Genomic DNA, 23600 nt, shown 5'->3' on the forward strand with positions numbered 1-23600 from the left:
ACATGATGATATCCACAGTGACCATTGTAGAGTAATTGTGTTCATTGTGACCTTTGCAGAGTTATACTATCCATTGCGACCTCTGTAGAGTAATGGTATTCATTGTGACATTTGTAGAGTAATGGTATTCATTGTGACCTTTGAAGAGTCATGGTATTCAATGTGATAGTTGTAGAACATGATGATATCCACAGTGACATTTGTAGAGTAAGGGTATTCATTGTGACAGTTGTAGAGTATGATGATATTCACAGTGACCTTTGTAGAGGTAATGGTATTCATTGTGACAGTTGTAGAGTTATATTATTCATTGCGACCTTTGTAGAATAATGGTTTTCATTGTGACCTTTGAAGAGTCATGGTATTCAATGTGATAGTGGTAGAACATGATGATATCCACAGTGACCCTTGTAGAGTAATTGTATTCATTGTGACCTTTGCAGAGTTATACTATCCATTGCGACCTTTGTACGATAATGGTATTTATTGTGACCTTTGAAGAGTCAAGGTATTCAATGTGATAGTTGTAGAACTTGATGATATCCACAGTGACATTTATAGAGTAATTGTTTTCATTGTGACCTTTGAAGTGTTATATTATCCCTTGCGACCTTTGTACGATAATGGTATTTATTGAGACCTTTGTAGAGTAATTATATTCATTGTGACCTTTATAGAGTAATGGTATTCGTTGTGACATTTGTAGAGTAATTGGATTCATTGTGACCTTTGAAGAGTCAAGGTATTCAATGTGATAGTTGTAGAACTTGATGATATCCACAGTGGCCTTTGTAGAGTAATTATATTCATTGTGACCTTTGAAGAGTCATGGTATTCATTGTGGCCTTTGTAGAGTTATATTATTCATTGCGTCCTTTGTAGAGTTATATTATCCATTGCGACCTTTGTACAATAATTGTTCTCAAAGAGACTTTAGTACATCCACCTTCATGCTTTTATTTGGTACTAAATGATTGGCGATCCCATCCAAGGTAGTAACTCCTTTAAACTAACAAGCATATTGTTTATTATTAATTTGTTCATCTAATACAAGCTGGTGCCTGTCATAACACACACCGAGTTCGCTAGACATAATATGATGAAAATCTGTTTGTCCTTGCTCCTTCATTAGCTTCCTCATTTTCCAGCTTTCCAAAAATACCAGTTGTGTATCTCGTAATAGTTTGGGATTTATTTTGAAATTAGGAATAACAGCCATGCAATCATGTAAGGTTATTGGTTTTCCTGCGATGTGGATTAACCGATTAGCTGGGTAATTGCAAGGACTACACTGCCGACTAGTGTTCAAGCTTGGAGGATCTGTTGAGATAATCCATTCAATTTAAACAATTGAATTTTTAACACTTCACTTGATAATTCTTACAAATCTGAAATAGACATTTCTGTATAATGCTGTGGAAAATTACCAGCAATAAGTGCTATGATATTTGGAATGAAACTTGTTTCCATGGAAACGGCAGTAAACCCGTGATCAAGTACGTTGGTAATGTCATATTATAAAACTTGTACAAGGATTGAACTCGCATCTTACTTTTCAAGAAGCCAGTATGAAATCCTGTAAAGAGAAATTGATTAAAACACAACACCGGTAATCAAACGACTAAACATGTATGTCTGCAGGTAAAACAATTGTTGATAATCCCTTGAAATTAAGTTATGGGGACACTGAGCAAAGGTGTTTGGGGTGTGAAAGGGTCTAGATATGTGAGGCTGATACCGAATACATGAGGACATGCGCGTCCATCGGGTATATACGTATATACGTGTCAAAACATGGGATGTATGCTGTGGCTGTGTATAGTTGAGGGTTTATTGCCGTTCTGTTGCTGCATGCACATGTATGGGTGTTTTTGTACAGAGACAGTTATAATGGAAATAATAATTAAATTAAGTAATGAATAAAACCCAATCATTGAAATATTCGATTTCAAAAAATAAAAGACCTTCACAGTTTACTGACGGTTTGTTACTTTGTCATAGAAACTGATCAGATTTATTTGAGAAAATCATTTTGAATTTAGCATTGAAATATATTGTTGTAGAGAAAGTCTAATTGACAGAGAAATGTATATTTGAACAATGAGCCCCAATGTGTTGTAGTTTATAATACAATTTGTACGTAGATTTGCTTTGTATTAGATTTTTTATTGATTTTTGTTCAAAAGGTAAGGAAATCTACTTTTCTCTCAAATCAGTGCTCAAATAAATTCAAAGTAATAGCCGTATTGAGTTTAGCATAATAGGATTGTCTGTTAGATATACTGAAGGTAACAGAGAGTGTTCTTGACACTGTGAAATATGTGATATAACGGTAAAATTCAGAACCCAGCAGAATGTAAATTTCTTTTTAATAACATCCCTGTTTGAGGACCTGGGTGAGAGATATTGATGAGCCTAGTCTGTCTGACCTTAACTGTGATGCTCAATTGCTTACGGCAAACATATGGATTGAAAATCTTGGAGGATGGCAAGGAATTTGTAGAGAGCAATTGTTAAGTGAGTTCAAAAAGTGTCATTTGAAGGGATGCTCAATGACATATCAAACGGAGAAGAGCTCAAATTATGGGCCATCATAATTCTAATTAGCTGATATATAAACTTGTAAAAGGAAAGGAAGGGAGAACAGCTAGACAAGGAATCGAACCCAGGACCTCGGAGCTCTTGTTGCACGCTCTAACCAGCTGCGATTGTTGGTCACCAGTGGTCGACTCAGTCCAGTTCCACTTATGCACGCCTCCCTCTGCCAACAAGGGCAAATGGATGGATCAGTAAGGATATGACATAATGACATGGCAATAAAGATCGGGGGACGCAACGAGGTACATCAATAAGGATCGAGGGGAAATAAGGACGTGTCAGTGAGGCTCCAGAGACAGGATAATATTGTGTAAAAGACTTAAATACACCAATACTAAAGACGAATATTTTCGGAACATTGTCTGTCCTCACTCATTTCCGTATCATCAAAGATTGGTTTAATAATTCATCAGGTCACTTTAAGTGAGTATGTAGACAGGAGCTGTATGAAGAGATATCAATATATACACAGAAGAGTTTTGCTGTAAGACTAGCTCACCATGGACATCAGCCCTGCATGCAATGCCATCATATAGTATTGTACATCATCGGTAACTCAATCTGTTTAAGTGTCTGCTCGTGAATAGCAGATCATAAACTTGATTTGAACAAATTATTTTTAAACGTATCCCACTTTGTGCTGTGTACCCAAGGCACTGGGCGGACGGTATATCACGTGTATCTGTGCTGTGTGTTTCAAAAGCAGGGCAGAATGTCTGTGAGATCAGGAACGCTGATTCCATATGTTAATAAACTCATTTATGGTCAAGGTCTCGAACTCAATCCAAACGAATGAGAAGATCAACGGGAAATGGAAAGTATGTTGTGTGACATTGTGTTACTTCCTTGTTTTATTGTTTAACTATGTTTATCTGAAGTAACTTTATAATAACTTGTTATCATCTGACAGTCCTCTGTGAGCCACAGTGACGTTCAGACATTCATTGAGTGTGTTTATGTTGGTGAATACAAGGTCTAGGACAAGCCTGTGTACTCCCACTCCAAACTATCCCTATAACAGATTTAATGAGATTTAAGTTTGTAGAACCCCCCGGGATTAGAACATGGCGCCCTTAGCTTTAATTTGTTACAATGCTACTACACCAATCCTACATATGACTGTGTCATTGTCTGTTCGTCGCCGGCAATCTGATGGCGCCAGCCATTTACAGGTCCTGCTGTGTCCAGACTACACTTATAGTTTATAGCTCTGGATGAGTATGATTATTGTTTATTGAGCTATAAACACATTCAAAACAAATTTTGTTATTTGTCTGTGTACAAGCTTGCTTGCAGAAAAACACTTATGTCTAAAAAAGAAAAACATATATATTAATACCTGTTTCTAGTAAATTTTTTGTGAATATTTTGATATGGTAATGTAGCCATTGCTGATACCAGTTGATGGTACATGAAGCTGATGGATAAAAGTTCAGAATTACAATAAGGTACAAGAGTGGAATGACTGAATTAGCATAATACTTACTTTATTTGTAAAAGGAAGGAAGTGGTAAACAAAAGTGTGTACCTTTACTGGGGATTGAACCCCCAACTAGGACATCCTAGTCTGACATTCGTGTAACTGCTTAGCTGAAGGGAAACCTCTGTCTTAATCCACTCCCGTAACATATTTACATACCCTTCAAACTCTTCAGGCAGACACCATGTGGTGAAATCTCAACATAATAGCATTAAATGCCAGGTTTAAGCTGTTCCATGAAATGAATCAATTTGAGCGAAAAAACAATATTCACGTAGTTTTGATGATTTCAAAAGTAAAAAACAAGAGTGATTATCATAATTGGAGTCTAATTATGGATACTAGGTGGCAGGCATTTACTAGATAAACTCCATTGATTCCGTTGGTAAAGGTCACTAGGGGGTCCAGGACTTGAAGTAAGGGGTACCGACAACTATATCTATTTACTGCTCTCACCTCTGTGATATACTGGTCTAAGATCCTTTCAAAAGGATCATTGCATAAAAATAACATATTGCAATGCATTTGACAGAATTGTAGTAATTCGAAATTTGAATGTTTGAAAATAGAAATTAAAAAGACAAGCAAAAGGCTGGGTTTAAACTTGAATTTAGCCATACAGGAATAGAAACAGTATCAAAATGAGTGTCCAATATATGAGCCACCAACCATATTAAAAACTTGACAGGGGAAGATGTTAGCCAGAAAAAGCTCTTTTGAGTTGCTTCGGCCATCTTCTCTGTAGGAGGGAGAATACTCCAATTCAAAGAGCCCTGAGTGGAACTCTCCTTTGTAATTATAACTGATGCATAGGAACCATTCTCCTTAAATCTGTATGAAGTAACAGAGAATTGTCCTGATGACATTACTTCCACTTCATTGGCTAGTCATATCTGTATAGGTAGGCAGACATTATGTAGCTAATGAAAAGGCTTGTTTTCGAGAACAAGGTCATTGTTATTTTGACCACACTGAAGACTATATATCTCTGGTCCAGTTCTCTAAGGATTGAACTGAAGCGAAATCACTCCTAGCTGATCCAGCAGCTTATGACTAGATCACAACTGTGACACCCCTACTTTCTGGAAAAAAAAACTTGTTTTTGAGTCTTGGAAAGTATATATACACAATCGTGCATTTAGGAGCATAGATAAGAAAGTATAGTACTACTAGTCCCTTATGGACACCTGCAATATAACCAAAGTCACTTTTTTCCAAGTTTACCTGCCAGGAATTGTGACAAGAAAGAGTCAGCAGTGTGCTTCCATCGGGAATTGAACCCCTGATCCCATACTTCCTAGTCGGATGCGCTACCACTGAACTAAAAGGAAAGTCCCACTAGCGTGAAACTAGAAGGGACCGTAATCGTATGTACTATTGCAATATGCTGCGCTACCCCCCCCCCCCCCCCCCCCCCCCCTCCCCTTTTGTTTTTTAATGTGTTTGCACTCAAAAACCACAACACAGGTTCTTACTCCCTGTTACCAAACAGGGAGGGCAATGGACACCATTTGTAACAGGAAAGAGAGTAGAGTGCTTCCATTGGGTGTCGAACTCAAGACCTGAGACTTCCTTGCCGGACACTGCAACACTGAGCTAAACGGAAATTCCTTCCAGCATTGTACAATTAAAATCTGCCACAGAATAAATCAAGACTAAAGATTACTATAGTCAATCGCTATAGGGCAACTGAGCCAATGGGAAATCCCCTGTAGCTGAGTCAGTAACACGTGACAGGATGGTTCATTCAGCGACACCTTTATCATTATCATCAATACTCCCGACTAAAATTACATCAGTCCGATTTTGTACAGAATTGTTTGTGCTGATACATCTGTGATCACGTTGTTTGTGTTGATACATCTGTGATCACGTTGTTTGTGTTATGATCCTTTTTTGTTGTTGTACATGACTTATTCACTGTTACACTGAGTAGGAATCACTCAATCAGTCTCTCACCGCTTCTTTGCGTTCGTGAGTGGGAAAGTCTCCCTCAACTCTATAAGTACATGTACCTATTCTCTAGTGGTACCACTCCAGAGTCTGGTCACAAATACGTTTACAGCGCAATAAAGAAGTCAATTTGTTGGTTCACTGAGTTGCAGCTTAATTGTTGTTGATAAATTGTTTTAAATGGTATTGATATATACATGTTCCTACAGAGGGCTGATATCATGATGAAAGCGTCAATGTTTGGGATGGCACTGTAGCTCATTTTAAAATATTTTATTAAATCAATCAGTTTTTAATAGGATTTGGGCAACAGGAAAAGCCTGTATAAGCCCTCTCCCAGAATGTACATCTCAAACAATAGCAATATAATGAACTATGAATATTTACATACATGCTGTAGAAACATAAGATTTAGATCAGTGCCAATGATGACATGTGACAACATACATAAACACATGCATGCATTCATACATGTAAAAACAAACATACATACATACATACATACATACATACATACACACATATATAACATTCAAATTATCATTCTATATATCTCTGAACACAAGCACGAATAGCAGAGTTAAAATCTTCATGAAGGAAACTACTTCCTTTATTCAATATATTAATATTAAACATTAGATGTTCATATATGTTAAGGTCCAAGTTTTAATGTAAATTTAAATGTGTGTCAAGCTGTAAATGAGACAGAGATATTAACATATTTTGTCTTTGAGTCATATATCTAGGGTAATGCAGAAAGAAGTGACTCACATCTTCATTATTGTAACCATATATACAGGAGGGATTTTCATTAAGATGGTCTCTAAAGAGATCAAAGTTCAACTGACTTGCACGATTTCGAAGTTGACATGATATTATGTTAAAAGATCTAGTCCCTTCATATTAAAAAATCTTAGTACATATATCTTCATTATTTTGGGGTATGGCATGATGAACAAGTTGTTTTTTGAGTTCACTAATAGATCTCAAGTTATAATAGTTCAGGTCTATTCCACCAAGACATTATGCTAGGAAAGAAACTGTTGATATATGCATTAGATCTACAAATTGGTGGTTCAAATATACGTTGATGTCGGACATGGTGGGTCATAGCTTCATCGCTGACTATGTAAGGTTCAACAATTTCAAAAAGATAATAAGGACTAACATGATTAATTATTTTGAAAAACAATATATGCTGCTGATCCTTTCTACGTTTCTTAAGAGTATCCCATCCAATTTCATTATAGATGATTTCATGACTAGTACCTCTTCGGAGACCAGTAACTATTCTAGCAGCATCTAGCTGGATAGATTCAAGAAGATCTGATTCAGTTTGATTACAATTATTCCATGCAACACTAGCATACTCAAGATTTGGACGAATATATGACTTGTATACCATTTCTAGAGATTTCCTATCAAGGTTCTGTTTGAGTGACCTAAATATATGCATCTTATTACATGTATAATTATATAAGAAATTGATGTGATCAGACCACAAACCATGGCTGTTAGATGTTTTTGCTTTTTTACATTTACCACAGAATTGTTAAGAAATGTGAGATCAGGATGCATTTCATCTGCATTTAATTTATTTGATACAAGAAGAGCTTCTGTGTTTCTAGGATTAAATAATATCACCCATCTATGAGCCCAGATAGAGCAGCAGCATTGTTATAATTTTCTATAAGTACAAGTATAAGCACAAAAAAAATCACATTTGACTCAATTTCTTTTTCTATGTCATTCATATATAAAAGAAATGAATATTGTCCGAGGACTGAGCCCTGTGGGACACCGGCTGTAAGTGTACGCCAAGAAGACTTGTACCCATCAATTATTACTCTTTGCTGTGTATCAGTCAAAGAAATTAGAAAGCCAATTAAGAATACCATATTTTTTCAATTTGTACACCAGTCCATCATGCCAGACCCTATCAAAGGCCTTACTTATATCACAAAACACAATTCTGGCCTCTTTTCTTCTATTAAGTTGCTTAAGAATTAAATCATATATTGCTAATAGCTGGTTAACTGCAGAATCTTTGGGGAGGCATCCAGATTGGTTCTTAGAAATTATATGTTTTATTGAAAGATAGTTAAACAAATATTTGAACATAATTCTTTCAAACATTTTACTAAACAGAGAAGTGATAGAAATAGGTCTGTAGTTTGATAGGTCACTTCTCTCACCTTTGCCCTTATATACTGCTGTGACATTGGCATTTTTCCAGACCTTAGGTAATTGACCTGATTCCACTGATTTATTAAAAAGAATATGTAATGGCTTTACAAGAGATTCAGTTACACCTTTGATAAACCTAGGGTGAATTGCATCAGGACCTGTAGGCTTTTTTGGATTAATGAGTTGACGTTGGTCATAAACATCTTGAAAGGAGGGAAAGGAGGAGGATTTGGAGGGATGTCTTCAATAGTTTTATCTGATGTAGGCATTTATGTGAAAAAATAGTTAAATGATTCCGCCTTATCTACAGGATGCACTTTCAATTCACCATTAATTTCCAAAGGATAATCAGTATCATTTTTCTTTTTAGAGGTTAGAACAGATTTGGCAATTCTCCACCATTTATCTGGAGGGATATTTTTTTCAATAAGAGAATTTTGTAATTGCTAAGATATTTTTGTTTCGCATCTCTAATCATTGAAATATATCCCACGAGGTGGCAGTATTGATTTGCTTAGCCTTATAATGTTGCCTATTCCTCATTTTCAGCCAGATTTCATTATTCATCCATATTTTATCATTAGGTCTAATTGTCACTGTCCTGTGTGGTTCAAACCTGTCAATACAAGTCATTAGCTTATTGGATACAATTTCATTTAAGATTTCAATATCATCAATATTACTCAGCTCTTCATCTCAATCAATTGTTGATAAATAAGTATTAGCACTGGCAAAATCTGCATTATTTAAATATGGTACTAATAGCACAATGATCACTACATGATGGTGGGTCCACAGTTACATTACATACATTATTACTGTCATTGGTCAATATAACATCAAGTGAAGTTGATGATGTTGAGGTTATTCTTGTAGGTTCATTTACAATATTATCTAATCCACACTGTATCATCAATCTTTTAAGGTGAGAGTTTGGGGTCAAATTCAGCATATTCTGGTTAATATCACCAAGTAGGAAGACACTCATATTCAGATCAGAGATTTTTTCAAGAATTTCATCAAACTTATCCCAGTAGTTAACTAAGGAATTTGGAGCCCTATATAAGCATCTTAAAACCATTTGTTTAATTTGCAACTTAATTTCTGTCCAGACAACCTCAGCATCATATTCCAGGTCTAATCACATGTACGCTTAGCAATTATGTTATTCTTAGCATTCTTGGCACTGTAGCTCATCCTGTTCACATTTATGCAGAGATTGGGGTTCATAAATAAACCAGAATCTTTTTTCTTATTTCAAACATTGACTTTAGTCAGTGGGTAAAACCATTATTTCAAGCAGTTGATAACAGGTCACACCAGAAAGTGCATTGAGTCAGTAAGAGGCGACATTATTTTTTAATTATTCTGGTAAGAAACAGACCCAGTAACTGCGGTCTGGTGCTGTACAGAATGTTAATTTCTCACACACAGAGTCGATACAAAGCAGCTTGTATCACCTGTGGGTGACAGATGTATATCATATTGTGTTAATACATGTAAATAATACAGACTATCTCTCCAACTTACACTGGTGTTACAATAATACAGTATTGATCACTTTCCTCACCACTTGCTCCTTTCTGAGTGAACAGTGGCCAGTGAGCCCAACATCACAATGATTACACAATTTTACCAAATCACTAACGTTTAAGTCTTGTTCATGCTATTTCTCCCTGGAAATTAAATTTTCTGAAGTTCTATTTGGCCAGTGACATCACATTCAGAGGCTGTAAAAATAATGTTTTGCAACACAATTGTTTCGGAGACAGCAGGGATAGAGCAGAGTGTCTTGCCATGAAGGGTTGCCGAAGGCCGAAAATTACACTATAATTATCGGCAGGTAAACTGCTATAAAATTACACATAAATCTAACCTAATTGTTTAGGTGGCACTAGAATGTCTGGCTCAGTCAGCACTCTTGCCACAGGGTTTTGAGCATTTAAATAATTTATCTCTGTGTTTGCTAACCAATCCTAAATTTTATATGGGTCGCCAAAATTAATGAAATTCCAACTGCATCATTGCTTTGGTGTAATAAGGTTACAAGCACATGATTGTCCAAGTTTGTGAGTGGAGTATTGAACCTTCCCTCCTGATCATGTCATGCTGGCCTCAGTACAGAGTTGTATAACTGTTTATATTTTTTTTAGTTTACTTCGGTATTTTCTTAATATTTTACATTTTGTGAGTTAAATATTTTAGAGCTAGATGAGGAGACACGAATTTAAATTTAAACTTTATTATGCTTTACTATATAATAGATTAACATGTCATATATTGTTTCTGCATTTTATTGCAAATAAGCATCCTTACAAATGAGTTGACTTTAAGTTCAAAACAAACCCCCTCTGAGTATTTGTGAAATATTGAGTGAACGGCAGAAGATTTCTCCGACATTTTATTCAAACTAATTTTAACCAGATATATTCCATTGCCAGTTTTTATAAAAAGGTTATATAATAACATCACTGAAGTAAAAGGTTTAGTTGACTTGAAAATACTGCATACTAGGAAATGTTTCCCCAGTCAAACTTCCGCCCTTTGCCTTTACAATGTAACATCCATATTTGCCCAGTGTTAATACGGCCCTCCACATTTAATTACAATATCGATTATGATTTGTTTCCTAATATTTACTGAAACGATAAATATGCAATCATTAGGGAGGCGGACAACTTATAAATTAAATTGCAGTTAAAATTTCCAAATATACTGCCATTAGAAGTTCAAAAATTGTCTCTTATAAGTTATATGAAGCAATCTCTGTAGCAGGTCTGATTGTATCACTAAAATAGCTTGATATTATTTAAAGGAATTTCTCAACTTTTCAAATAGTCCCTGAAAATGCTAAATTGCATAATTGATGTGTATATGAAGTAGCGCTGCAAATACTAATGTGATTTTAAAGTACAGAGTTATTGCCAGAAGTAAGATAGACATTACCACCACTCAATGTCCTGCAGAATGTAATTTAAAGCTTTAAGGGTGTTAGGCCACATTTTGTGTCATGGCTGCTGAGCTGCTGTGATGGAAAAGATGTGTCATTTTGTCTGAATTAAATTGAAACACAACATTCGAGATGGATATGATGGAGATACAAATTGTTAGTAATGCTAATGGTGTACATATCTGTTTTAGAAAGTGGATAGATTCCTAAACAAATATGGCCAGTGAGAAATGCCAAGGTTGACACACAGCAGAGTAAACACTGGGTCATGCAATGCATGTGTACGCTGCAGCGCTCCAGAGACATGTAATGTTCTGTGCTAAGCGCGATGGCAATATTTTTTATATTGCGCTATTCTCTCCATTCCATAGATTTAGCAATTTTAACCAGAAAATTATGCCAGTTAAACAAAAAAACTGATTGAGACACATCATATCCAGGCTCAGATATGTTGGCAATAGGTACAACTAAAGGGAATGGCAACGGAAACATGTCAGTAAAAGCAATAATGAAGTATAGCGATATCACATATTAATATATACTGTATTTATTTTACAACAACTGTGAAATAAGTTTACATTTATCACTCATGTTTTGCCACATAGAAGCACAAAGGTGGACTTAATGTTGGACAAAACCTGAGAACCCAGAGAAAACCCACATGGTCTGGTCACTATTGACCTATATCTTGTCACACCCTATATTGGAGTATGAACCCTGAACATCATGGTGAAAGGTTAGTGCACTATTCTCTGTGCTACTTACCACTCATTCATGTATTGTATGCTTTGTCTAAGAGTATAGGTTTTTCTGCCCATCAATATCTAGCATTTTTCTAAGACATCTTCAGACTCATAGGACAGATTTAAATATGTTTCACCACAAATAATCAGCCTGGAATTCCACAATGTTTGGAACGCAGTATTCAAAGTTAAAAGCCAAATCTACGGTATTATATTGGTAATCAAAAGGTGTGCCACCTAAAGGGCTCTATCAAATCACCTTTTAATATCTATTGCACTCATTCATTTATCATGTAACTGTAAATTGGCCATGAACATTTGATCCACTTCATTGCTGACATCTTTCTTTAACATTTGTTCCATTCGACTTACCATCGTTTTAGAGAATTTATTCTAGATTAGTTTGGTAATTGACTTTGATTTTATGTTGCTGTTTCACTTCTAATAAAGTAGATGTTCTTCGTGACATTACAAAACCATATGGAGACGCCGTCTACGGATGAGACTCTGTTTAAGTTGATGCAACATTTAAGCAATACACCAGAAATAAGGACTTTTTATTTGTTGATTCATTTCCTAATTGAAAGTGAAGGTCTGCTGAGACAGATAGTGTATGCGTGTTTTGGTTGACATTGTTTGTGATCGCGTGCCTAGTGCTTGGTAATTGTTGAGCTGTACCTTGTAGTGACGGGATCCTCCTCCGGAGACTAATGTCAACGTTAGAGAAAAGGCTTGCAATCACTTAGTGGAGTCCTGCCGGACGACAAAGTTGATTACATGAGTTGTACAGTGTACTACTAGGATTATGTAGTTACCAGGTATTTCTGTCGTTTTTCTTAAAATGTTCAGTATAATAACGTTGTAGTAACCAGGTAAATCAGTATTAAAATACTTTTGCAGTAAAGAATATTTGTGAAATTGATTGAAATTGTTAAATTCGAATCCTTTTGAATTAAAAAACTTTTTAAAAAGGATACTTGCACATAACTATTTTGATTTAAAATAAAATAAAAAATATATATTTAAACCCATGTAGGCAATTTCATTACATTTCATAATTATAACAGTGATATTTAATATTTATGGGAGTACTTCGATTACAATAGCAAAAATATCTTAATTGAAGGCCAAACCAGCATAGTATTGATAGAATATTAAACAATGACCTCTATTTTGAATCAGAAGTCTGGTATAAAAGGAAATAATGATAATATGCAAGTTGATTACAATAGCTTGGACCTTACAGCACAAATTTATGCTTAGTGTATAAGTGCCGGAAACCACAAGTGGCGCAGAAGGATATGGTGTGGCTTGATCATCCGCTTGTGCCTGTGTATTGCCTATCTGGTTCGTAAAACTCTCCGGATCAATGACAAAGAACCGTTTTGTTCTTTGATGTAGAAACACAAGTGGAATATTAACAACTGTTTCATGTCACCAAATAAGCATCTCTCAGCGCGGTATCTCTTTACTATTACCATAATTATTTTTCTGAAAATCAGAAGAAAAAAAATCAGGATGATCAAATGTAAGATACATTCATTGAGGGATGAAAGCCGGGCACCATCAAAGTGTAGCTGTTAATTGCCTACAAAAATCACATATCCAATCAGCACGTATGCCAATAGGTCATTATATAACTCTGACACTCTGTAATAAAAGGAATTTGTTTTATTTTTCTATTATTTAACATTCATATAATGATATTTGGGAAATAATGACCTTATGTTCGTACTAAATACCAAATGTCACGATGATTATATGAACATGATCATCAATTTTACAAATATATGCTGTAAATGGCTTCATGATTTTCACATGATTAATTAATACACAATTGGTCCTCGTTCAAGTTGAGTTCATAATAATAGTTCTTATCATGTCAATACACTGCAGAATTAGACGGGAAAATATAATACAAACAGAGAGTGAAAAACATTTTCCGCAGAGTTCTGTAGAGAGACGCACGAGTCACAGTAGTGTTGTTGCTATTCATTGTTTTATTCTAAATTACGCTTGGTTGTTATATAATAACTTGAAATCAATCCTGCTGCTCCAGTTCTTTAATCTCCTAATTTTTCCTGTGATAAAAAAAGTATCTCTTGCATTGTTCTTTACACAAATTTAATCTTGTAATTACTGCGACAAGGGTTAAGACCTTGGGTGTTTAATCATGTTGAGCTTCCCAAGATTGTAATTAAATAAGGGTCCAAGTGTCTCTTATACAGTGGTAATAAACAGGAAAAAACGGAGGTTGGGAGCGTGTGGAGGAACGTTAAGTATTTAGGGCTTCAGACATCAGGATAACTTGTTAACAGTGTGATTCCTCTGTGTGTTACACAAAGCTCTGTAACAGGGAATCATCTAGAACCGTTGTATTGTGTCTGCCCGAACAAAGTTCTACTTTACACAGAAACAAAAATGTCTGGATTGACAACTGGTTCCTCTGTACATTTGACTGCACTCAATATGTAAGAAATTATTTTATTCCTGTTTCAGTACATTTGATTGCATTCAAATAGAAGCAATGATTTTATCCCTGTTTCAGAACATTTGACTGCACTCAATATGAAGCAATGATTTTATCCCTGTTTCAGTACATTTGACTGCACTCAATATGCAAGCAATGATTTTATCCCTGTTTCAGTACATTTGACTGCACTCAATATGCAAGCAATGATTTTATCCCTGTTTCAATACATTTGACTGCACTTAATATGCAAGCAATGATTTTATCCATGTTTCAGTTCATTTGACTGCACTCAATATGCAAGCAATGATTCTATCCCTGTTTCAGTACATTTGATTGCATTCAAATAGAAGCAATGATTTTATCCCTGTTTCAGAACATTTGACTGCACTCAATGTGCAAGCAATTAGTGTTTCGATCAGTGCATTTGACCTCACTCAATAAACAAGCAACAATATTATCCCTGGTACAGTGAATTTGACTTCACTCAATATGCATTCAAGCAATGATTTTATCCCTGTCTCTGAAGGTACATGTACATTAGGGGAGTAAGTTTTTTATTACCTTGACAACAAGCCCAATTTAAGGCTAAATTGAGTGCACCATATATGATTCAAAGTGTCTTTGGTAAATTGTTGGTATTTTATACATGGCCCATTGAGGTAGCCATTGATTATGCTATTGCTTCAAGTGATAAAATGTTGGTGTTGTTAATTGTCCATCAACCTATCTAGGTCACTTCAACTCTGACAATATGTAATTAGACAAGGTGCCGCTGAGGCTGCAGGTTTACCGGGATTTTAATGTAAACGGTCTGTCACAAATCACCGTCAGGTTTACAGCGATAGCTTTGTCAATCTGTCTACTTCTCGGTGATCTGTCAATATCCTACATATAAAAAGTATATCAAAAGATATGAACTGGAAAAAACTGCATCATCTAAAATAGATAAAAAGATGCATTTTTCCAAGGTTAGAACAATGTGACAACCAGCGTACTTCATCAATAATAGATAGGTATATGGCTCTGACCATCCGTAAAACAGCAAGTAATACTCTCTCAAGGTCACCCAACAAAAGGTCATCGCAACTCACTTATTTTCAGCAATTTCACAATGTAAGTTGTGAATTTCCAATTTCAACATATTGATTTTGAACTACTGTAGGTCAGAGGTGAGAGGCGAAGAGAGATAGACCCCTGTAGTAGTGCTGTCTGGCCGAGTTCCGCTGGCATCTTCCCTGTCATGGTTAAGTTAAAATGGGAATATATTAGCTGTCTCATGCAGTGCTTGCCTGAGTAATTATAGAATATGACTATGGTAGGAAATTAGCCCAGTATAGAGAAGCAAACACTACTATCATGAATCTTTAATGAAGGAGTGCTATAATCTGGCTTTGACAAAATATTGATCAAACAGAATCTCAAAACATTGTTTGTTATATCAATATTGACTATGGTCCTTTCACTTCTATTTGTTATGTGTAGGTCTAGCTTAGACTGCCGGGAGATCAGGACACAGACTGAAGCACTGTTAGATTAACACAGAAAAAAGTGTTCAATTCTTTTCTTTTTTTTAATGTTTTGGTAGATATTGAAATAAAATTCAAAATCTGTATACATTTTTTATTCAGGATAATCATATACAAATACACCATTCTTGGCATGAAAATTTTCATATATGTTTAAAACGTTTGAAAACAAATTAAAAAAATAATGCAGTGTACAAGCTGTTAAGGTAACCAATTAATCTTCTGAAAATTGAACCCAGATATTGCTAATTACCTAGTTCACATCTGGTGCTGCAACGGCGGTAGCAGGCACTGCTAAAGCGGCATTGTGTAATATTTCCTGTAAAAGCTCAATGAATCTAGTGGATCTTTTAGATAGAAGAGATGTATTTCTGTATGTAGAATCAGAGGGAAGGAAGGAGTGATTTAGAACCGTGCAGCCATCTTTGTGTAGATGAGCATGGGAATAAGGGTAGGTAATCCTATATGTATATTTCTCTGTATTTAAGGCGCTCGCAGACACTGTAGGTCAGACACTATTTGTTCTTCCTGGTTGTTTCTATGTAATAAAATAATGACCACCTTCATGATGTTGTCATGCAAACAGGTTTCCATCTTGACAAAAACATTTCTAGATTACTGTTTCGTGCTCTAACGTCCACCAAAGACATGCACAACAATTGAAAGATAAAACGTCCGACGGCTTCCATGCTGACTGTAGCCGACACATATAACTGCTGTATAACGTGATATTTTGATCTGTAAGGCGACGTTGTTCTGAAACAAAATGACACCTGACCCAGTGTTCTGACCAGCCTTTATTATCAGATAATACTGCTGTATGTCCTTTTGGTTTATACTATTATTGTTTGATTGACATATATGTGTGCGGAGGAAAGGTATTATACTTAACTTAGTCATCATGGCAAATCGTTTAGTGCAGGAGTCCAGCAAAATATGCCTAAGTTTGATTTTATACAATTACAATGAAATTCACATTTACATAATGTTGGGACACAGTCTATACTGATGTTTTTGCAGGTACTATAATGTGAAAGTTTATCTTTATTTCATGCTACCAATATTGATATAGAGATACAGCCCCACCCTTGGGGACTTGCTCCCTCAGTTATAACTTGGAGATAGTTGAGATCAACACCCTAGGCTATAACCATATACTTGCTTGGCATGTTTACTTTTTTTTAATTGGTTGCTTGGCATAATGAATCTTATTTGTATACACTCATGCTACTAGGATAAGACATTGATCCACCACCATTTTATGTCTGTCAATATTAAATACACAGGACAGGTAAACTTAGCTACATTGTAGCACTCTTAGTAAAATTGTCTCATTATCAATTACTCAAAACAGGGAGTATAACCTGCTTACCAAAACCAAACAAAGCAAAAGAATTTTTAAAGACCTGGCGCCCAATTTCGCTACTGAATGTAGATTATAAAATTATTACCAGTGTATTGGCAAACAGATTAAAATCAGTTTTAAATAACATCATCAGCGACACACAAAAGGGTGTTCTTAAAGGAAGATACATGGGCGAATGCACAAGAATTATTTATGATTTAATCGAGAAAACACATCAGAAAGATATAGCTGGAATATTACTTTTAATCGATTTTGAAAAGACCTTTGATACGGTGGAATGGGATTTTCTCGATAGAACTTAAGACTTCTTTGGTTTTGGTAGCAATTTTAAAACATTGATAAAACTTTTTTATAATGACGTCACCAGTTGCGTAATAAATAACAGATTTTGCTCATTTTTTTCCCGATCAAAAGAGGTGTGCGTCAGGGAGACCCTCTGTCGCCATATTTGTTTATTGTGGTAGTAGAAATACTAAGTGCTACATTAAAATTTTCTCCAATTATTAATGACATTAAAATAGGTGAAATAGACATTTTTGCGAGTCAGTATGTGGACGATTCTACTATAAGTCTTGAAGATGATGATACTTTATTGAAAACAACTTTAGATATTTAAGATTCAGTTGGCAAATGTTCTGGTCTTAGAGCAAACTATGATAGAACGGAGGCATTAAGGCTAGGTAGGAAAAAGGGTAGCCACGAAAAAATAATTGCTGAAAGAGGATTAAAACGGAATTTTACTGGAAAATTTAAACTCCTTGGTATCAAGTACGACCTTAGTAAAACTGATACAACTTTTGTTAATTATGATGATAAAATAGCGATAGTTACTCGTATTTAAAAAATCTTACCATAGCTGGAAAAATAACCGTTGTTAAGTCACTTGCTATCCCTATTCTCGTACAATTATTTACAGTTTTACCAGATCCACCGTACCATATTGTTCAACAAATAGAACATGTCTGTTTTAATTTTAAAACGGTGGAATGAAAATGATAGACATTACTCGATCCTCAAAATACATCTCCCGGGAAACAACTTCTGTTAGATCAATTAGAAAAATATGGAAACTTAGACATTCTCTCTTATGTTAAAAAAGATATCACAAAAATTGTTGAAAACTTCAACGGCTTCTGGAGGGATGTGTTTTTAGCTTGGAGCACGTTAAATTTAGAACATGAAAATGCAGAATATTACTTGTCGCAGCCAATTTGGTTTAATCACAATATAAAAATAGATAATAAGACAGTATATTTCCAAACATGGCAAGAACGGGGTATAAATAAGGTAGCAGATTTATATGAAAACGATGGCAACATTATGACCTTTCGGAAATTTCAAGAAAACTTTAATTTTTCCAGACATGAACAGAATCCGTTTTTATGGTGTTATTACAGCCATCCCGCGGTCGTGGAAAAGGTCAATTCGTAATCGGGGCAGTAAGAATACAAGAGATAAAGAAAATATAACGTTGACGAAACCCACCAATATATTTTATTCAAAATTAGTTTCTACAACTTAAACTACAGACCAAAGAGCAATGGAAAAATGGTTTCAAGACATGACAAATTTAGATATTAACTGGAAATTTATTTACTCGATACCAAGGAGTTGCACTAATGATGTCATTTTACAAAAGTTTCAGTATAAATTCTATCACAGAATACCATGCACAAAAAATACGCTTCTGTTTAAATTTGATATAAAAGATGATAAAAAATGTTCCTTCTGTAACTATGAAGATGAAGATATGTATCATCTTTGGTGGCAATGTACTCAATTGTGCACCATTTAGAGAACTTTTTCAGACTTACTTTATGTAAAATGTAATACAGAGATTGAAGTAAGTACAAAGGACGCCATCTTAGGTTACTCCGGCGAAAACAATAACACATTGCTAAATTTCTGCTTTTTGATAATCAGACGTTACATATACATCTGTAAATAGAGAATAATACATGCCTTTTTCCATATCACACCCAGTATCAACCCAAGACTGCAATATCAGCCCAAGGGCCGAAGGCCCGAGGGCTGATATTGGTCGAGGAATGATACTGGGTGTGATATGGAAAAAGGCGTGTTTTATTCTGTTTATTACATAACTACTAATAAAAACTACTATCTTATGATTTATTTTTATTTTTGAAATATTGAAAAACTATTTTTTTCCAAAAGGGGTGTGATATGGGTTTTGCGGGCTGATACGGGTTTTGGGGTGTGATACGGCGGGGGGTGATATGGGTTAGAGCAATTGTGTCGTATCGCATATACAAAATCCCCGTATTTATTAGTAAGTATGTAATAAATGTAAGTATAGTATACCGTCAATAGAAGGTGTCTTAATATTTTTGAAACACCATTGAAAAAATAAAAATTTAGCTTACAAATTATACAGGTCAAAACAAGTTCACGAAGTAACTGAAAAATGGCGCCCATTGGAACAGTTATTTAACTAATTAGTAATTACCTGAAACAAGAAAAAGAAAAAAAAAGTAATGGTAGAAAGAAACTGTATTGTTTAACAATTCCTATTGAAATGATATAAATGATCATGTAATATGTTGTACTGACTTTGTGTGAACCAAAAGAAAATAAAAAATATTCATTACAAAAAAATTAATTGCCTCAGACCTATTATATGGCTTTGATATTGAGCGCTTCAGAAAAAAACCCAGTGATCAGATGGTTTTATAGGTTTAACATTATTGTCATAGAGAAAAAGGAAATGACATAGAAAATAAGTTTGTAGTAACATGTGTTTACCACAACCTGTCGATAGTGAAATTTTTATTTTCAATATAAGCCTGTACAGTTAAAAAGAACCTGTAATAAAGCAGGAACCTGTGTGTACCAGAAGTATTACCTTCTGTACTGCTGGGGGGGGGGGGGGGGGATATTTCCTATAGCCAAGTTGGTAAAATGTCAGATTGGTTTGGGTTGGTCGGAAACATTCCAGAATTCTTGATATACTTGTATTGAACCAGACATACAACAATCTCGCTATGTACATTGCTGTGTAAATTGAACATGTGCAACATAAAACCCTGGCTATTTAAAAAAAAAAAAAAAAAAAAAAAGGGGGTTTATGACTAATGTTAATAAAAAATACTATAATGGTTTCTATGGGGAAAGAGATCCAGGTTAGAAATGAAGAAAAAAAGTAGCAGTCATTTCAGTTTAATTTTATTGTGTGAGAAAACACATTACAACGGCAGTAAAAATCACTGGCCTTCTTTATTAGGGTCAACTCTTCATCAACTGTATACATCCGTCAACTCCTTATATGTCAACTAAAATTCAACATACTAGTTGTAGAATTTAAGGCTACCCAAATTGTAGAAAAAAAATCATAATTTAAATCATAACAAAATAAAAAGTCACATTTGATTTGAATTATTATATTACATATTGGGGTGAAATGGCTCCCTTTGTAGGTGACAGGGAAGTAGGGTGTGTGGTAAAATCAATAGGCAAAGGACGCAAGGTTTTGTGTGATGCTGGCCGATTTCCGTGTCGGCAACATCTCCCCTCTGACCACGGTCGTCCATGATCACCAGTTAATGGCTCCCCCTGGAATACGTTTTTACCACCGTCCTGATCACATGACTGCATTCACTAAAAGAACATTTTCAATCTAAGGAATCGTGTATAGATAGAATGACACATAAAAACAGCGAAAGATTCTTAGATAGTGTACGGTGATACAGGCTTATATTTAATGCGATATTTTAAAAGATACTGTGTTTATCAATACACTATTCAGCACAACTAAATTAGGACATATCCTTCATCCTAATGTTTTGGTAAATGTAACTATAGTTTATAAAAGTAAGAAATGAAAAGGAATATTCCGTTCCGTATTTATTTACATGTCAATCATAGCTAATCACACTGAGTAACTAGTACAGTATTGTTCATTTTTCACGCTGAAAATTAACGAGAATGTCACAGCTACGATGACAGGACATGATGTATTGAAATGTGGTATTTATCAACTTTCATCGCTTGTGCAAACCAGCAAGGCATGTCCTGGTGTTGAAGCTAATGTTTGCTACACAAAATCAATAGAATTGATAACAATGGTAGTAAAATAAATATGATATGAAGCTCTGCAGACTTTGAGCTGCAATGAAATAAATATGCATTGAAGCTCGAAGGACTATAAATTGGTATTTTTCTGTTTCTTTTCACTAGAGCTTTATCAGAATTTCTACCAAACCAGGAGACAGTTGGCACAGTGTGAATGTGCTATGAACACGGAGCACATGACACACTTATCTTGAGTAAGACTGTAATTCATTGACAGACACAGGTTGGATTATACATTAGAACAGCCGTCACCAGGGAAGACACATCGCATTATAGATCAATGGCAGCTGATGTTATAAGATTATGTGTTATAAGGTCAGGGACACTGGTTGTATATGTCTGATATATTATTTTGTTGCTATTGTTGACAACTTCATTTGGTTGGGCAAATTCAATTCCTGAGTGGTAGATATAGCTATTTCTTTTACTAATTTTGGAAGTACTTTGGTAGGTTTCATGCTATTGCCGGATGGATAGTTTTTATGTTGTCCTCTGTAAAGGGTTAATAATGTTGGTGTCTATTGCTAAAGTTTAATGTTGTTGTCTTGTGTAAAAGGTTAAATGCTGTTGTCTTGTGTAAAAGGTTAATGCTGTTGTTTTGTGTAAAAGGTTAAATGCTGTTGTCTTGTGTAAAAGGTTAAATGCTGATGTCTTGTATAAAAGGTTAAATGCAGTTGTCTTGTGTAAAAGGTTAAATGTTTATGTCTTGTATAAAAGGTTAAATGTTGATGTCTTGTGTAAAAGGTTAAATGATGTTGTCTTGTGTAAAAGGTTAAATGCTGTTGTCTTGTGTTAAAGGTTAAATGCTGTTGTCTTGTGTAAAAGGTAAAATGCTGTTGTCTAGTGTAAAAGGTTAAATATTGTTGTCTTGTGTAAAAGGTTAAATCCTGTTGTCTTGTGTAAAAGGTTAAATGCTGTTGTCTTGTGTACAAGGTTAAATGCTGTTGCCTTGTGTAAAAGGTTAAATGCTGTTGTCTTGTGTAAGTGTTAGGGTTAGGGTCAGTATCATGTTCTGCGCAGGCGCAAGAAGCAAAGCTCTTTTCCGGTAACATGTACGAACAATTGAAGTCATGGTAACGTCGAAATACTATGCTTCCAAAATCCTTCGTCACGGAAGTAGCTAGTATAGAGTTACTGTGGTTATGTAATTCATGACATGACATTAAAAATTATAGAAACTGAATCTTCTTTCAAATTTTCAGTCTTTTCTTCTCTCCACCCAAACCGGAAGTATATAGTAACTACCAAACCAAACGGAAATCCGGATATGTTTGGGCTATTGTGATTCTCTTTTTAAACGATTTAGAGGGATCAGGCAAAGAATATCATGTCGGAAAATAAAAATGGAATTTAATCACAGGACATTATAATGAAAATAAGAGATATTTTTGAGAATGTCTAGCAAAGCTAAACAGCATCGTAAAAATAGGACCGCGGTAACTCTATACTAGCTACTTCCGCGACGAAGGAATTTGGAAGCATAGTATTTCGACGTTACCATGACTTCAATTGTTCGTACACATGTTACCGGAAAAGAGCTTTGCTTCTTGCGCCTTCGGCGCAAGAAGAGCTGTGCTCTCATAATAACAGTTATATTTGATAAACAAAACATCCTTAAATATGAAGTCCCTCACCTGGGCCTCACTCTTTCCGTAACATTACGCTGAGGCCATAGACGGGGCAATTAAATGCAACAGTACCAAATCCATTTGTTTTCTCTTGAACTGCATAATTCATTCGAATGTTTTTCTTATGATTCAAAAATTATACTATACTATTGAAAAAAATGTACGAGCTGCGCTCTCTCCAGGCCATGCCTGAGTCAAATTGTATCATTTTAACAACATGGAAACCATTAAGCAGATCTTGGGTAAAAAATATATTTATTAGATTTGATTGTAGCTTGTGTAATTATAATATAGTGATAAATGATGTGAAAGAAAATTTAGTAATCCATTTTCTTTGCATGAAATAAGACAGAAATCTCAGCTCCTGGGAATTCGGTCCAGAATACAACAGACTTGGTTGTACACTAAAAAAAATCCGTTTGTTTTGAGATGTCTCTGTCTTCATTACACACTGACTTCTGTAAAAGATCGATTGACATATTTAATGTAAAGAAATAGCAGCACACTAGTGGATCCATCGTGTCATCACTTGACCGAGTTTTTTCTCTATGTCATCTAGATGTTTGTTTTGTCTAGGTCATCCAGATGTTTAATTTGTCTAGGTCAT

At 35.1% G+C, this 23600-nt stretch overlaps 1 protein-coding gene across 1 annotated transcript in view; it reads left to right on the top strand.

Moving 5' to 3' along the window:
• Positions 1-23600, top strand: part of LOC110457251 (ras-specific guanine nucleotide-releasing factor 1-like) — an 82943-nt gene that overhangs the window by 38382 nt on the left and 20961 nt on the right. The window lies entirely within an intron of this gene.

The sequence above is a fragment of the Mizuhopecten yessoensis genome, unplaced genomic scaffold (assembly GCF_002113885.1).
Source record: "Mizuhopecten yessoensis strain PY_sf001 unplaced genomic scaffold, ASM211388v2 scaffold9053, whole genome shotgun sequence".
In the NCBI taxonomy this organism is placed as follows: Eukaryota; Metazoa; Mollusca; class Bivalvia; order Pectinida; family Pectinidae; genus Mizuhopecten; species Mizuhopecten yessoensis.